The following is an 18,575-nucleotide window of genomic DNA, read 5'->3' as shown; positions in this document are numbered from 1 at the left end:
AGAGTAGGAGGTAGAGGGATCCCACCTGCCTGTCAAAATAAGACCCTATGACTATTTGAAAATAAAAAGTGCCTTCAAGAGTGTTATGATTTAGCTCTAAACTGTCCCCTAAAGTGCTCATGTTTTAGACAATGCAGCTAGGTTCAGAGATGAAAAGATTGGATCATGAGGGCTGTAACTTCATCAATGGATTAATCCATTTGATGGATTAATAGTTTGAATAGACTACCCGGTGGTAACTGTAGGCATCAGGCATGGCTGGAGGGGGTAGGTCACTGGGGCAGGGCCATGGGAAATAATTTTACCCCAGCCCCTTCCTATCTCTTTTCTCTCTGCTTCCTGGCCACAAGTTTTGCTCTGTTATTCCCTTTGGCTATCATATTTCTGGCTTGGAGCCTCCTAAACTGGACAAAACCTCAGAAAGAGTCAGCCAGAATAAGCCTTTCTCCTTATAAATTGTGCTTGTCAGATATTTTGGTCACAGTCACACAAAGCTGACTAACAGAGAACACTCACCCTTTTAATAACAAAGACGTGATAATGATATTGTGAACATTCATCAAGTGCAAACTGTGCACACTAAGTTCTTTAAAATTATTACCTCCTTTAATCTTCACAACCTTATCAAACAGCACTGCTATAATCCCATTTTACAGATGAAGAAATCAGTACTGAAGGAGAACAGTATCCACAGTAACCCAACTAATGTGCTACATCAAGACTTTGCTCTCCACCTCCACATTAGAGGAATTCTTTCAAAATTCATTCCCCAAGCATATAGAGACCTTCCACTGAAATGTAGATAAAGGTCACAAATCAATCACGTATATTTTATTTGCCATGAGAATTAGAAAAAGAAAAGCCAAGAAAGAAAAATTCACAGTATGAAGTCGAGGTCAGTGAAGGAGACAATAAAAGTCAGAAGAAAGAGGGACTCGCAAAGGATCACAGGCACCTCTAGGCTAAGATCCTCTCTCTTGTGAGGCCCCTGCTCCCACGAACATTCAGAATCCATTCATATCCAACTAGCGTTGGACATCCTGCTGAGCACTAGAAACAGAGAGACAAAAAGATCATCTCCATTTCTACCTACTAGATGTTTTAACCTCTCTGAGCTTGTTTCTACCAAGCCCAAATCACTATTAGTTAACAGATTAAATTAGACAATAATCAGAAAGCTTTCCATTAAAAAAAAAAGTGGGTGTTTAATGATACTAATATTTTAGAATGTCTTCATATAGAGGTGACTCTTAGTCCAGGCCCTCATTAGAATCATCTGATAGCTTTAAAATAAAAATAAAAACCATGCCTGGGCTGGCTCCAGATGAATCATATCATTTGGGAACCTAAGGGTGCTACTTGGTCATGGGAACTTCTTAAAAGTCCATCATGTGACTCCCATGTCTGTGTTTTCTGGGTTGAGCATTTGAAAAGAATGAGTAGCTTGGTCTATGTGTTTGGAGGGAGGGAGATATTCAATGTGGGTCTCCAGATATTGATGATTCTTCACTCTTGAAAATGGTGTAAGAATGGAGTAGAAAAGAAAGGAAGAGGTCAGGAGCATGGCTTTATTTTTCCTTGGGGACTTAAAAAATGGTTCCCCTTTAGGGAATATCTCAAACTCTTTGGAGCTTCTCCACCGTGCAATCTCTTGCCTTTAAAATTTCTTTCAACCTGGAGCATATTACAATCCAGAAGATACACACATCTAAATGGCTGCAGTGTCCCAAGGACAGAACAAGCAATAGCAATGGCCTTTTGAGTGGTGCCTTGTCTATACTCCGATCCTCACCGATGTCCCTGGCATGTCAGACAGATGGGGCCCCTAATGCAAGGTCCCTGGTGATACCCTCTGAGGTTTAGTTACCACGAAGAAAGAAAGAGCTTGGCTGTGGCTGCAGCTGGTAAACACAGAGCCATCAATCTGTACTTGGCTGATGTATCTTCAGAGAAGCAATCATTGTGAAAGACACAAGCCCCTGGCAAGTGTGGTAACTTGCAACTAACTCGCTAGAAATGATTGAATGCCTTTCATCTTCTCTGCTGTGTATGCAACTGGAGATCTGATCTGATCTGCAGCCCAGGTGACCAGAAACCAGAAGCATTACTCCTACATTGCCCACCTTTGAAACCTGCCAGTGATGTTATCTCCTGGCAAAAATCACTGGACAATCAGTCGAACTCAAAACTGTTGGGGAAGCAAGCAATGCAAGGGCGCAGACTCCAGTGCCCTGTTCCCTGCCCTGAGATAAAACCAGCAATCTGAAACATTGATATGCAAGTCACTCTCAGGCTATGAGTCAGTTTTTCTTCTGAAAGCAATTAGCAATTACCAGCATTTATTCAGTGACTGGGAGTCAGGCAAACAGGCAGACACTGACAGTCTGTCATTATCGCACAAAAGAACCGCAGCTTTTATCCTCCCCAGAGGAAGTAAGACTTTCAGAGCTCCTCAACTTTCAGGCTCCCTCGCTTCCCAGACCTATGATTTGTTTCATCATCAACCTTAAAAATAATATAAAGTTCAACCGTTTATATTGGAGGAGCTGCTCGCAGGTGCACCTCCCAGGGCTCCAATGCAGCTCCAGAAAGCACTAGAAGCAACTAGAATATTGATGTGCCAATCAACCCTCAGAAGGTACCACAGCAACACTCGTCACCCTTTGACTCCCTCCAGATGGCACCCTTTCTGCAAACCTCCTTCCCTCAGCACACCCAAACTCTCTGGATGTTTTTCTCATATGGTGTCTAGTCCACAGCCCTGTTGTGCCAGGTTGGTGGGCGAGGTTGCAGACAGGCCAGAGAAACTACCTAGAGACAGCATGAGAGGCGTGGTTTATTGGTGAAGGAAAGCTTGGGAGAGATCAGTGGCAGCTCCAAGAAGAGTTCAGGGGCAACAGGGTGACAACAGGGTGTCCAGAGGTGACAGCTGGACAAGTGACATATATCCTTTCCACAGCGCCCTCAGTTCCACGCCAGTCCCCGCTCAGAAAGGGACTTTATATGTTAGGCTGCAGAAGCAGTGATGTCATTACCATTCATTTGCTTAGTTTCCTTATCTGACCAACATCCCAAGGAACAACCGTCTTGGTTCACTTACAAGAAAGTAGCTTTCTACAGAAAATACCAACTTGTCCACGTTCCCAGTGTGCATAAAAGACAGCCAGAGTGCTTCAAGGTAAAATGTACCTGAACGCGTGGGCCCAGACTTGCCCTCCTTGTTCCCTCTGTTTGGCGAGGTTTGGGGAAACAGGAGGTGGGGTGCTCTACTGTGCCCCTTTGCTTTCGGGATGACTCAAATGGTCAAATCAACTGAGTTATTTCTCATCACATGCCAGTTTTAAGCCAGCACTAGACATTTGTAGAGTCAAGCGTGAACAAGAGAGCCAGGCATGGGCCCAGCTGTTCAGTCGCAGGCTTAGAGTAACGCAGCCAAAGCCAATCTGTAGTTGACCCTCCCTGTAGTCCAGTGGTCGGTCAGGTTCAGCACTCTCCAACTGGGAATCCCTCCAGCTCTACCAGATGCGTGATTTGGTGCAAAACATTTAACGGACCTGAACCTTAGTTTAGTTTTCTCCTTTATAAAAAGGATAAAAGCTGCCTCCCATAAAGGAGAGAAGAGGTTTATAAATCCTTCTCCCTTCATAGTATAAGGCACCAGCTTGTCCTGCTCTTCACAAGATGGTAAGTACAAATATCCCGTTGGGTTGTCTCCACCTAAGTCTCAGGTCTACATCCCTCAGGTACCTCATGTTCAACAGTTCAGTTTTCTCCATTTGTTCAGTCCTGAACCCCCCCCCCCCCCCGAGGCCTTGGTGGGGGTGGGGATGGTGGACTTCCAGGCAGCTCTGTTACCTTTGTTTGTCCAAAGCACTGCATGACCTCCCCAGTCCACAAGCCTACTGCTGCTTTGCCTTCTGACTCTCATGAGCAAGCTTTAAACCAGGGGCCCATGAAGCCCCGTGGGCACCAGAAGCACGATGGAGCTGTCCTTACCAGTGTCTCCGGACACTTGAAAGCAGAAAGAATATAAAAGGCCCAACTCTCCATACCTGGAATCTCTGGGATACATGGGCTCTACAGTCTGTCCCCTCCAACCTGTGGCCCTCTCTAGAGACTTCCACCCTCAGAGTGCCCATGCTCTGACACTTCTCTCACTCCCTGGGCCTGCATCAGCTGAGGTTCACCCAACCCCAAGGAATAACCACAGTCTCATCTCAACCCCAAGCCTGGACCAGATCCTTTGCACACTTTATCTAGGTTTCTATACCAATCAGGTATTGATTTGAAAGAACTCCTCGAACTTTCTCTGTCCTGAGTAGAGGACCCCCAGCCAGACTGATCCAGTCTTATTTCCAACATATCAAAAAGCATTGTCACTCGCATATACATGCATTCATGCACACTACCGAATAGGTACAATACACGTACAATAGAAGATAGTTCGCGTTATTTTGATCACTTTTATACAGGATGCAAGCTGCTTGTGCTTTTTTATTTATTTTTTTTTTTTTTTTTTTTTTTTTTTAATTTTTTATTGTTGGCTGTTCAAAACATTACATAGTTCTTGATATATCATATTTCACAATTTGATTCAAGTGGGTTATGAGCTCCCATTTTTACCCCATATACAGATTGCAGAATCACGTCAGTTACACATCCATTGATTTACATATTGCCATACTAGTGTCTGTTGTATTCTGCTGTCTTTCCTATCCTCTACTATCCCCCCTCCCCTCCCCTCCCCTCCCCTCCCCTCTTCTCTCTCTGCCCCCTTTACTGACATTCGTTTGTCCCCCTTGTATTATTTTTCCCCTTCCCCTCACTTCCTCTTGTATGTACTTTTGTATACCTCTGAGGGTCTCCTTCCATTTCCATGCATTTTCCCTTCTCTCTCCCTTTCCCTCCCACCTCTCATCCCTGTTTAATGTTAATCTTCTTCTCATGCTCTTCGACCCTACTCTGTTCTTAGCTACTCTCCTTATATCAAAGAAGACATTAGACATTTGTTTTTTAGGGATTGGCTAGCTTCACTTAGCATAATCTGCTCTAATGCCATCCATTTCCCTGTAAATTCTATGATTTTGTCATTTTTTAATGCAGAGTAATACTCCATTGTGTATAAATGCCACATTTTTTTTATCCATTCATCCATTGAAGGGCATCTAGGTTGGTTCCACAGTCTAGCTATTGTGAATTGTGCTGCTATGAACATCGATGTAGCAGTGTCCCTGTAGCATGCTCTTTTTAGGTCTTTAGGGAATAGACCGAGAAGGGGAATAGCTGGGTCAAATGGTGGCTCCATTCCCAGCTTTCCAAGAAATCTCCATACTGTTTTCCAAATTGGCTGCACCAATTTGCAGTCCCACCAGCAATGTACAAGTGTACCCTTTTCCCCACATCCTCGCCAGCACTTGTTGTTGTTTGACTTCCTAATGGCTGCCAATCTTACTGGAGTGAGATGGTATCTTAGGGTGGTTTTGATTTGCATTTCTCTGACTGCTAGAGATGGTGAGCATTTTTTCATGTACTTGTTGATTGACTGTATGTCCTCCTCTGAGAAGTGTCTGTTCAGGTCCTTGGCCCATTTGTTGATTGGGTTGTTTGTTCTCTTATTGTCTAATTTTTTGAGCTCTTTGTATACTCTGGATATTAGGGCTCTATCTGAGGTGTGAGGAGTAAAGATTTGTTCCCAGGATGTAGGCTCTCTATTTACCTCTCTTATTGTATCTTTTGCTGAGAAAAAACTTTTTAGTTTGAGTAAGTCCCATTTGTTGATTCTAGTTATTAACTTTTGTGCTATGGGTGTCCTATTGAGGAATTTGGAGCCCGACCCCACCGACTGTAGATCGTAGCCAACTTTCTCTTCTATCAGACGGCGCGTCTCTGATTTGATATCAAGCTCCTTGATCCATTTTGAATTAACTTTTGTGCATGGCGAGAGAAAGGGATTCAGTTTCATTTTGTTGCATATGGATTTCCAGTTTTCCCAGCACCATTTGTTGAAGATGCTATCCTTCCTCCATTGCATGCTTTTAGACCCTTTATCAAATATAAGATAGTTGTAGTTTTGTGGATTGGTTTCTGTGTCCTCTATTCTGTACCATTGGTCCACCCGCCTGTTTTGGTACCAGTACCATGCTGTTTTTGTTACTATTGCTCTGTAATATAGTTTGAAGTCTGGTATCGCTATACCGCCTGATTCACACTTCCTGCTTAGCATTGTTTTTGCTATTCTGGGTCTTTTATTTTTCCATATGAATTTCATGATTGCTTTCTCTATTTCTACAAGAAATGCCGTTGGGATTTTGATTGGCATTGCATTAAACCTATAGAGAACTTTTGGTAATATCGCCATTTTGATGATGTTAGTTCTGCCTATCCATGAACAGGGTATATTTTTCCATCTTCTAAGATCTTCTTCTATTTCTCTCTTAAGGGTTCTGTAGTTTTCATTGTATAAGTCTTTCACCTCTTTTGTTAGGTTGATTCCCAAGTATTTTATTTTTTTTGAAGATATTGTGAATGGAGTGGTTGTCCTCATTTCCATTTCAGAGGATTTGTCGCTGATATACAGGAATGCCTTTGATTTATGCGTGTTGATTTTATATCCTGCCACTTTGCTGAATTCATTTATTAGCTCTAATAGTTTCTTTGTAGACCCTTTTGGGTCTGCTAGGTATAGAATCATGTCATCTGCAAATAGTGATAATTTAAGTTCTTCTTTTCCTATTTTGATGCCTTTAATTTCTTTCGTCTGTCTAATTGCTCTGGCCAGTGTTTCGAGAACTATGTTGAACAGAAGTGGTGAGAGAGGGCATCCCTGTCTTGTTCCAGATTTTAGAGGGAATGCCTTCAATTTTTCTCCATTCAGAATGATGCTAGCCTGAGGCTTAGCATAGATTGCTTTTACAATATTGAGGTATGTTCCTGTTATCCCTAGTTTTTCTAGAGTTTTGAACATAAAGGGATGCTGTACTTTGTCGAATGCTTTTTCCGCATCTATCGAGATGATCATATGGTTCTTATTTTTAAGTCTATTGATGTGGTGAATAACATTTATTGATTTCCTTATATTGAACCAGCCTTGCATCCCAGGGATGAATCCTACTTGATCATGGTGCACAATTTTTTTGATGTGCCTTTGTATCCGAGTGGCCAGAATTTTATTGAGGATTTTTGCATCTAGGTTCATTAGAGATATTGGTCTGTAGTTTTCTTTCTTTGAAGTGTCTTTGTCTGGTTTAGGTATCAGGGTGATGTTGGCCTCGTAGAATGAATTTGGAAGTTCTCCCTCTTTTTCTATTTCCCGAAGTAGCTTGAAAAGTATTGGTATTAGTTCCTCTTTAAAGGTTTTGTAAAACTCTGCTGTATACCCATCCGGTCCTGGGCTTTTCTTAGTTGGTAGTCTTTTGATGGTTTCTTCTATTTCCTCAATTGATATTGGTCTGTTTAGGTTGTCTATATCCTCCTGACTCAATCTGGGCAGATCATATGACTTAAGAAATTTATCTATGCCTTCACTATCTTCTAATTTATTGGAGTATAAGGATTCAAAATAATTTTTGATTATCTTCTGTATTTCTGAAGTGTCTGTTGTGATATTGCCTCTTTCATCCCGTATGTTAGTGATTTGAGTTCTCTCTCTTCTTCTCTTCGCTAGCATGGCTAAGGGTCTGTCGATTTTGTTTATTTTTTCAAAGAACCAACTTTTAGTTTTGTCAATTTTTTCAATTGTTTCTTTTGTTTCGATTTCATTGATTTCAGCTCTGATTTTAATTATTTCTTGCCTTCTACTTCTTTTGCTGTTGTTTTGCTCTTCTTTTTCTAGGATTTTGAGATGAAGTATGAGATCATTTATTTGTTGGTTTTTTCTTTTTTTAAGGAATGAACTCCAAGCAATGAATTTTCCTCTTAGAACTGCTTTCAATGTGTCCCATAGATTCCGATATGTTGTGTCTGTGTTTTCATTAATCTCTAAGAATTTTTTAATTTCCTCCTTGATGTCTTCTATAACCCATTGATCATTCAGTAACCTATTGTTCATTCTCCAAGTGATATATTCTTTTTCCTTCCTTCTTTTATCGTTGATTTTCAGTTCCATTCCATTATGATCAGATAGGATGCATGGTATTATCTCTACTCCTTTGTATTGTCTAAGAGTTTCCCTGTGACATAATATATGATCTATTTTTGAGAAGGATCCATGTGCTGCTGAGAAAAAAGTGTAACTGTTTGATGTTGGGTGGTATATTCTATATATGTCAATTAAATCTAGGTTATTAATTGTGTTATTGAGTTCTATAGTTTCCTTATTCAACTTTTGTTTGGAAGATCTGTCCAGTGGTGAGAGAGGTGTGTTGAAGTCTCCCATGATTATTGTATGGTGGTCTATTAGACTCTTGAACTTGAGAAGAGTTTGTTTGATGAACATAGCTGCACCATTGTTTGGGGCATATATATTTATGATTGTTATGTCTTGTTGGTGTATGGTTCCCTTGAGCAGTATGTAGTGTCCCTCTTTATCCCTTTTGATTAACTTTGGCTTAAAATCTATTTTATTTGATATGAGTATGGATACTCCTGCTTGTTTCCGAAGTCCATATGAGTGATATGATTTTTCCCAACCTTTCACCTTCAGCCTATGTATGTCTTTTCCTATCAAATGCGTCTCCTGTAGGCAGCATATTGTTGGGTCTTGTTTTGTGATCCATTCTACTAGCCTGTGTCTCTTAATTGGTGAGTTTAAGCCATTAACATTTAGGGTTATTATTGAGATATGGGTTGTTCTTCCAGCCATATTTGTTTATTTATGTTACTAAACATGGTTTGTTTTCCACTTTGATTATTTTCCCCCCTTTAGTGTCCTACCTCCCACTGTTGGTTTTCATTGTTATTTTCCATTTCCTCTTCCTGTAATGTTTTGCCAAGGATGTTTTGAAGAGATGGTTTTCTAGCTGCAAATTCTTTTAACTTTTGTTTATCGTTGAAGGTTTTAATTTCATCTTCCATCCTGAAGCTTAATTTCGCTGGAAACACAATTCTTGGTTGGAACCCATTTTCTTTCAGTGTTTGAAATATGTTATTCCAGGATCTTCTAGCTTTCAGAGTCTGTGTTGAAAGATCAGCTGTTATCCTGATTGGCTTACCCCTAAATGTGATCTGCTTCCTTTCTCTTGTAGCTTTTAAAATTCTCTCCTTGTTCTGTATGTTGGGCATCTTCATTATAATGTGTCTAGGTGTGGGTCTCTTATGATTTTGCACATTCGGCGTCCTGTAGGCTTCTAGGATTTGGGGTTCTGTCTCAGTCTTCAAATCTGGGAAGTTTTCTCGAATTATTTCATTGAATAGATTGCTCATTCCTTTGGTTTGAAACTCTGTTCCTTCCTGTATCCCAATGACTCTTAAATTTGGTCTCTTGATGTTATCCCATATTTCTTGGATGTTCTGCTCATGGTTTCTTAACAGTCTTGCTGAGCTGTCTATGTTCTTTTCAAGTTGATATACTTTATCTTCATTGTCTGATGTTCTGTCTTCTAAGTGTTCTACTCTGCTGGTAGTATTCTCAATTGAGTTTTTAAGTTGGCTTATTGCTTCCTGCATTTCTAGGATTTCTGTTTGTTTGTTTTTTATAACCTCTATTTCCCTGTATAGTTGATCTTTTGCTTCTTGGATTTGTTTATGTAATTCATTGTTGAAGTGATCTTTCATTGTCTGATTTTGCTGTCTGATGTCTTCCTTGAGACTCCAGATCATCTGAAGCATGTATATCCTGAATTCTTTATCTGACATTCCATCAGCTGCAGCTATTACCTCTTCTAAAGTTGAGTTGACCTGCAATGCTTGTGGTCCTTTCTTTCCTTGTCTCTTCATACTGTTCGCGTTCCTTTCTTCTTGGTGAAACTGTTGTGCTATTGAATTTTCCCCCTATATATTTATATTGGTCTTGTATAGTTGCAAAGTCTCCCTCGCAGGCACGGGCGGCGGCTCTGCCCCTCCGCCAATTGGGGCAATGTGCCTACCACGCCGGCAGGCCGCGGGGCCTGCTCTGCCAGTCGGTAGCAGGTCCGCCGTCCTTGCAGGCGCGGGCGGCGGCACTGTCCCTCTGCGGGCCGCTAGGCTTGTTCTGTCGGTGGTCGCAGTTCTGCCTACTTTGCAGGCGCAGGCAGCGGCACTGCCCCTCTGCAGGCCTCTGGGGCTGTACTGCCAGTGGGTCGCAGGTCCGCCTACTTTGCAGGCGTGTGGGGGGGGGGGCGGTTCTACCCTTCCTCAGGCCACTGGGCCTGTTCTGTCTCTCGGTTGCAGATCTGACCTGTTCTGATGGTGGTCTCAGTTCCGACTACCTTGCAGGCGCGGGGGGGAGGGGGCGGCTCTGCCTCCCAGCAAGCCGCTGCTCCTCTTCTGCCGGTGGGTCGCAGGCCCGCCTACCTTGCAGGAGTGATTGGAAGCTCTGTCCCGCCGCGGGCCAATGGGCCTTTTCTGTCGGTGGTCACCCTTCCCCTACCTGGCAGGCGAGGGGGGTGGGGGGCGGCTCTGCCCCTCAGCAGGCCGCTGGGCCTGCTCTGTCTTTGGTCCCAGTTCCCTCTACTATGCCGGCGCAGGGGGAGGGGGCGGCTCAGCCTCTCAGCAGGCGACTGCTCCTCTTCTGCCGGTGGGTCGCAGGCCCGCCTACCTTGCAGGAGTGATTGGAAGCTCTGTCCCGCCCTGGGCCACTGGGCCTTTTCTGTCGGTGGTCACCCTTCCCCTACCTGGCAGGCGAGGGGGGTGGGGGGCGGCTCTGCCCCTCAGCAGGCCGCTGGGCCTGCTCTGTCTTTGGTCCCAGTTCCCTCTACTATGCCGGCGCAGGGGGAGGGGGCGGCTCAGCCTCTCAGCAGGCGACTGCTCCTCTTCTGCCGGTGGGTCGCAGGCCCGCCTACCTTGCAGGAGTGATTGGAAGCTCTGTCCCGCCCTGGGTCACTGGGCCTTTTCTGTCGGTGGTCACCCTTCCCCTACCTGGCAGGCGAGGGGGGTGGGGGGCGGCTCTGCCCCTCAGCAGGCCGCTGGGCCTGCTCTGTCTTTGGTCCCAGTTCCCTCTACTATGCCGGCGCAGGGGGAGGGGGCGGCTCAGCCTCTCAGCAGGCGACTGCTCCTCTTCTGCCGGTGGGTCGCAGGCCCGCCTACCTTGCAGGAGTGATTGGAAGCTCTGTCCCGCCCTGGGCCACTGGGCCTTTTCTGTCGGTGGTCACCCTTCCCCTACCTGGCAGGCGAGGGGGGTGGGGGGCGGCTCTGCCCCTCAGCAGGCCGCTGGGCCTGCTCTGTCTTTGGTCCCAGTTCCCTCTACTATGCCGGCGCAGGGGGAGGGGGCGGCTCAGCCTCTCAGCAGGCGACTGCTCCTCTTCTGCCGGTGGGTCGCAGGCCCGCCTACCTTGCAGGAGTGATTGGAAGCTCTGTCCCGTCCTGGGCCACTGGGCCTTTTCTGTCGGTGGTCACCCTTCCCCTACCTGGCAGGCGAGGGGGGGTGGGGGGCGGCTCTGCCCCTCAGCAGGCCGCTGGGCCTGCTCTGTCTTTGGTCCCAGTTCCCTCTACTATGCCGGCGCAGGGGGAGGGGGCGGCTCAGCCTCTCAGCAGGCGACTGCTCCTCTTCTGCCGGTGGGTCGCAGGCCCGCCTACCTTGCAGGAGTGATTGGAAGCTCTGTCCCGCCCTGGGCCACTGGGCCTTTTCTGTCGGTGGTCACCCTTCCCCTACCTGGCAGGCGAGGGGGGTGGGGGGCGGCTCTGCCCCTCAGCAGGCCGCTGGGCCTGCTCTGTCTTTGGTCCCAGTTCCCTCTACTATGCCGGCGCAGGGGGAGGGGGCGGCTCAGCCTCTCAGCAGGCGACTGCTCCTCTTCCGCCGGTGGGTCGCAGGCCCGCCTACCTTGCAGGAGTGATTGGAAGCTCTGTCCCGCCCTGGGCCACTGGGCCTTTTCTGTCGGTGGTCACCCTTCCCCTACCTGGCAGGCGAGGGGGGTGGGGGGCGGCTCTGCCCCTCAGCAGGCCGCTGGGCCTGCTCTGTCTTTGGTCCCAGTTCCCTCTACTATGCCGGCGCAGGGGGAGGGGGCGGCTCAGCCTCTCAGCAGGCGACTGCTCCTCTTCTGCCGGTGGGTCGCAGGCCCGCCTACCTTGCAGGAGTGATTGGAAGCTCTGTCCCGTCCTGGGCCACTGGGCCTTTTCTGTCGGTGGTCACCCTTCCCCTACCTGGCAGGCGAGGGGGGGTGGGGGGCGGCTCTGCCCCTCAGCAGGCCGCTGGGCCTGCTCTGTCTTTGGTCCCAGTTCCCTCTACTATGCCGGCGCAGGGGGAGGGGGCGGCTCAGCCTCTCAGCAGGCGACTGCTCCTCTTCTGCCGGTGGGTCGCAGGCCCGCCTACCTTGCAGGAGTGATTGGAAGCTCTGTCCCGCCCTGGGCCACTGGGCCTTTTCTGTCGGTGGTCACCCTTCCCCTACCTGGCAGGCGAGGGGGGTGGGGGGCGGCTCTGCCCCTCAGCAGGCCGCTGGGCCTGCTCTGTCTTTGGTCCCAGTTCCCTCTACTATGCCGGCGCAGGGGGAGGGGGCGGCTCAGCCTCTCAGCAGGCGACTGCTCCTCTTCCGCCGGTGGGTCGCAGGCCCGCCTACCTTGCAGGAGTGATTGGAAGCTCTGTCCCGCCCTGGGCCACTGGGCCTTTTCTGTCGGTGGTCACCCTTCCCCTACCTGGCAGGCGAGGGGGGTGGGGGGCGGCTCTGCCCCTCAGCAGGCCGCTGGGCCTGCTCTGTCTTTGGTCCCAGTTCCCTCTACTATGCCGGCGCAGGGGGAGGGGGCGGCTCAGCCTCTCAGCAGGCGACTGCTCCTCTTCTGCCGGTGGGTCGCAGGCCCGCCTACCTTGCAGGAGTGATTGGAAGCTCTGTCCCGCCCTGGGCCACTGGGCCTTTTCTGTCGGTGGTCACCCTTCCCCTACCTGGCAGGCGAGGGGGGTGGGGGGCGGCTCTGCCCCTCAGCAGGCCGCTGGGCCTGCTCTGTCTTTGGTCCCAGTTCCCTCTACTATGCCGGCGCAGGGGGAGGGGGCGGCTCAGCCTCTCAGCAGGCGACTGCTCCTCTTCTGCCGGTGGGTCGCAGGCCCGCCTACCTTGCAGGAGTGATTGGAAGCTCTGTCCCGTCCTGGGCCACTGGGCCTTTTCTGTCGGTGGTCACCCTTCCCCTACCTGGCAGGCGAGGGGGGGTGGGGGGCGGCTCTGCCCCTCAGCAGGCCGCTGGGCCTGCTCTGTCTTTGGTCCCAGTTCCCTCTACTATGCCGGCGCAGGGGGAGGGGGCGGCTCAGCCTCTCAGCAGGCGACTGCTCCTCTTCTGCCGGTGGGTCGCAGGCCCGCCTACCTTGCAGGAGTGATTGGAAGCTCTGTCCCGCCCTGGGCCACTGGGCCTTTTCTGTCGGTGGTCACCCTTCCCCTACCTGGCAGGCGAGGGGGGTGGGGGGCGGCTCTGCCCCTCAGCAGGCCGCTGGGCCTGCTCTGTCTTTGGTCCCAGTTCCCTCTACTATGCCGGCGCAGGGGGAGGGGGCGGCTCAGCCTCTTAGCAGGCGACTGCTCCTCTTCCGCCGGTGGGTCGCAGGCCCGCCTACCTTGCAGGAGTGATTGGAAGCTCTGTCCCGTCCTGGGCCACTGGGCCTTTTCTGTCGGTGGTCACCCTTCCCCTACCTGGCAGGCGAGGGGGGGTGGGGGGCGGCTCTGCCCCTCAGCAGGCCGCTGGGCCTGCTCTGTCTTTGGTCCCAGTTCCCTCTACTATGCCGGCGCAGGGGGAGGGGGCGGCTCAGCCTCTCAGCAGGCGACTGCTCCTCTTCTGCCGGTGGGTCGCAGGCCCGCCTACCTTGCAGGAGTGATTGGAAGCTCTGTCCCGCCCTGGGCCACTGGGCCTTTTCTGTCGGTGGTCACCCTTCCCCTACCTGGCAGGCGAGGGGGGTGGGGGGCGGCTCTGCCCCTCAGCAGGCCGCTGGGCCTGCTCTGTCTTTGGTCCCAGTTCCCTCTACTATGCCGGCGCAGGGGGAGGGGGCGGCTCAGCCTCTCAGCAGGCGACTGCTCCTCTTCCGCCGGTGGGTCGCAGGCCCGCCTACCTTGCAGGAGTGATTGGAAGCTCTGTCCCGCCCTGGGCCACTGGGCCTTTTCTGTCGGTGGTCACCCTTCCCCTACCTGGCAGGCGAGGGGGGTGGGGGGCGGCTCTGCCCCTCAGCAGGCCGCTGGGCCTGCTCTGTCTTTGGTCCCAGTTCCCTCTACTATGCCGGCGCAGGGGGAGGGGGCGGCTCAGCCTCTCAGCAGGCGACTGCTCCTCTTCTGCCGGTGGGTCGCAGGCCCGCCTACCTTGCAGGAGTGATTGGAAGCTCTGTCCCGTCCTGGGCCACTGGGCCTTTTCTGTCGGTGGTCACCCTTCCCCTACCTGGCAGGCGAGGGGGGGTGGGGGGCGGCTCTGCCCCTCAGCAGGCCGCTGGGCCTGCTCTGTCTTTGGTCCCAGTTCCCTCTACTATGCCGGCGCAGGGGGAGGGGGCGGCTCAGCCTCTCAGCAGGCGACTGCTCCTCTTCTGCTGGTGGGTCGCAGGCCCGCCTACCTTGCAGGAGTGATTGGAAGCTCTGTCCCGCCCTGGGCCACTGGGCCTTTTCTGTCGGTGGTCACCCTTCCCCTACCTGGCACTGCTTGTGCTTTTTTAAACATTCCTTCTACTTTTCTGAATTCACTTCTCTGCACCTAAACTGAAGGAGTTGGACTGAACAGATTTTATAGTTTCAACTTTCAACTTTCACAACTAACACTTAATCCCATATCTGTCTGACTGAAAAGTGGTGAGCAAAGATGTGAGCTTAAGCAGGCTGACTCCACAGCCTGTGATCTTAATAATCATACACGCTGCCTCTTTAATAAACAGTAAGTTGCTGTAAATAAAATACTTTCTTAAATTTTTTTTTTATTCTCTATTTACTTTTGCACAAAAGGCAACTCCACTCTTGTGGTATAGGATGGAATAGAGGTGGGGATCTTGACCTCACCCCGTCTCATACCCTAACAGTTCCCAGGCTCTGTGGCATCCATGAGGTCTCTGAAGTCCCTGTTCTATGCACCCCATTGCCCCTACCATACAGTCACCATCTATTAGAGAGTTGCAAAGGGCTCTGGCTGCCTCCCTCTCCTCTAGCCTTGTATTCACCAGTCTTCATTCAGCAGCCAGACACTCTTAGCACACAACTCTGATCATGCCAATACCTCACTTCAAACCTCTCGGTGGCTCCCGGTTTTCCTTCTAGATGAATCCATCCTGTCCTTGGTTAAGGTCACAGCCTCCTTCCTTAAAATCCTACCCAAACACAATCCACTCACTCCATCAGCAAAACAATCTGTCATTTTTCTACACGCCACATTCTGGCCATTTGTTCCACTAGAGATGTGCTCCCTTCCCCTGCCACTGGGAAACTGCCTTTTAGCCAATTTCTATTCTTTTCTTTCTTTAATAAAGATGCCACTTTCTCCAGAAAGCATTTTTCACGATAATGTGCCTGCTATGTTCTCCCTCCATATTCCCAAAGCACCCCATGCTTTCTCCCATCCTGACACTTAACATGATGAATTGAAATTTCCCGTTTTAACTAGTTATGCCCTGTGCCAGATTCTAAACTTGAAAGCAGGAAGAGCGGAATACAGAATAAATTCACCACTTCCAGAGAAGGTGGAGTAGATGTACTTTTCCCTATTTCTCCCACAATATACAACTAAAAGCTGAAAACAGAAAAGCAAGAAAGAAAACCAATACAATAAAAGGATAATGGTCTGGAAAGAAACTGGCAAACCTTTAGCAGGAGAGAAAACACACATTTCCCATACAGGAATAAAAAGTTACAGATCTATAGATATTAAGGGGATAATAAGGAATATTATAGAAAACTCAACAAAGGTAAGTTGGGCCATTTATGTGAAATGGACTAATCCCTCAAAAGCCATAGACTACCACAAGTTTCCCAATATGAAACAGGAAATGAATATCCTATAAGAAAATAAAATGTTATTTAAAAATTCTCCAAAAAAGGTATCTTTAAGCTAAGAATGTTTTCCTGGATAACTATATTACATATTTAAAGAAAAATAAATATCAATTCTAAACAATCTCTCCCAGAAAATGTAAGAGTAGAGTGCTCGCCCTAATTTACTTTCTGAAATTATATGCAAATAACAAAACAAAATAAAGATATACTAAAAAATTATAGACCAATATCTCTCAAGAATATAGACGTGAATATTCCTAACAAATATTAGAATAAAGTTCAGTGATACTAGAAAAGAATTATAAACCGCAGCCAAGTGGAGTTTATTCCAGGAATGCAAGGCTAGTTTGATATTCAAAACTAAATCAAGCATTCTAACATATTAAGAGTTCAAGAAGAAAATCATGATAATATCAACTAATGCAGACCATTCATTGGACAGAATTCAACACTCATTCATCATAGAAATTCTCAGAGGAAAAGAATAAGTGGGAAAAGTCAATTCCTTAACTTGGTAAGTAATATTTACTAAAAAACTATCGCTGTTATTACACTTAATGGTGTATCCCCAGTGAATGGGAGCAAAGTCAGGGCCTCCAGTCTCACTACTGTTACTCAACATTATGCTGGAATTCTAGCCAGTACAATAAAAGAAGGAAATAAAAATATAAGCCATATAGCCCAGAGGAAAAAAATTAAAACATCCCATTTGCAGATGATATGATTGTCAATAAAATTCTAAGAAATCTTTTCAAAAAAATAAAGTTTTCAAAAATCCATCTTCTAGAATTAATAAAAATCACAGCATTTAAGATACACACACTCAAAACCAGTTGTATTTTACATACTTGCAATGAACATGTAGACACTGAAATGAAAAATACAATTTCACTTACAATCACTCAAAAAAAATGAAATTCTTAGCTGTTGATCTACCAAAAGTATTCAGGATTCATTTGCTAAAAATTATGAAACACTCATGACAGAAATTAAAGACATCAAAAATAGATTGGAAGTCAGACCTTGTTTATAGGCTAGAAGACTCAATCAACATACTCAAGATGTCAATTTTCCCATGGATTGATATGCAGGTTTTTATGTAATTCCTATTAAAATCCCAGCAATATTTTTTATAGATATAGACAAGATTATTCTAAAAGAAGAAGAAAAAAATCTAGCTAAGAGATTTTGAAAAAGAAGAAATTAGGAGGAAGAAATTATCCCTGGTCTAATCTTTATTTACATAGCTACAGTAATCAGGGGCTGAGTGGTACTGACACAGAATAGAGATCAAATGACAGAACAGAGAACCAGAAATAGGCCTGCATAAATACACCGAGCTTGTTCTGGACAAAGGTTTGAAAGCAAATTTGATGAAGAAAAATCATTTTCAAACAAAGGTGCAGGAACAGTTGGACATTCATAGGCAAAAATAAAGAAAGAAAAAGAACCTTGATTCATACAGTTTATAAACATGGCATTGAATACAAAAGTATCACACACATTCCTTCATAAAATCACCCAGTGACAGGCATTGCCAAGCAGTGCCTTCTTAGAGAGATTATTTGCCTAACTGGGATATCTGGATGAAGAAAACGGGAGAGGAAATTTCATACACCTCCTCTGGCCAACAATTTGTAATGGCAGGTAAATACTTCAAGTCCAACCAGTTTTTGAGTTATGTAAGAAAGGCTTTTGTAAAGAAGGCACAAAATCAGTGTTTGTGATGTGCTGTGTAATGGTAAACAAATGATTCTGATTTTCACTCATAGATGATACATTAACATGATGGAATGGGGAAAAAGAGAACTTGCATTCTGATTTCATTCTCTGGGTCGACAAATTGTTGAGCCTGGAGAAATACAATAGCACCTTCAGTCTGTTGTGCTTCCGGGGACCCTATGCAACATAGAACAGAAAGTGCCCCCTACATGGAAGAGCCATGCAGACAGGTGGATAAGTGCCTTAGGTCACGCTACCTAAAAAGACAGCCCAATACAGGGATTTTGTTAAAGCGATGTATTGAAGAGGGTTCACAGAAGGGGTGTTGGGAAGGAGGATAGGGCAGGAGAAGAAAGCTCATTAATGAAGTGTTCTGGATAGAACCTAGCTTCAATCTAATCTCCAGGGAGGCCCTGGAGTAGACACTGCACCATGGAGCTGTTCCTATCCTGCACCCTGTGAGAATGAGTTACTGGTCAGTAACTGCTGAGGGGAGAGATGAGAAAGGGGAGCAGAAAACCCTCTCCAGAGAGGAACCTGCTATGCAGTCACAGGCCAAGCTCTGGACAAGAGGGCAGTGATGAGCTGTGAGCAGCCAACATTCACTGGGATTTGGTGCATCACCCTGCACCCCTCAAACACCCAGAAACTGCACCAGCTGTCTACATGTAGGTACCATGAACACCTGATCTGATAACTAAACACTGGCCCCATTGCACCTGTGTGTGTGATTTCATTAGCCAGGAAGTTTTCCTTTTCAGATAAAAATCATCTTCCCTTGGTCTGGGGAAGGCTCTCTCTCTTCTCTCTCTCTCTCTCTCTCTCTCTCTCTCTCTCTCTCTCTCTCTC

Source organism: Marmota flaviventris, chromosome 6 (assembly GCF_047511675.1).
Source record: "Marmota flaviventris isolate mMarFla1 chromosome 6, mMarFla1.hap1, whole genome shotgun sequence".
NCBI classification, from domain to species: Eukaryota; Metazoa; Chordata; class Mammalia; order Rodentia; family Sciuridae; genus Marmota; species Marmota flaviventris.
This window is presented reverse-complemented; position numbering follows the sequence as displayed.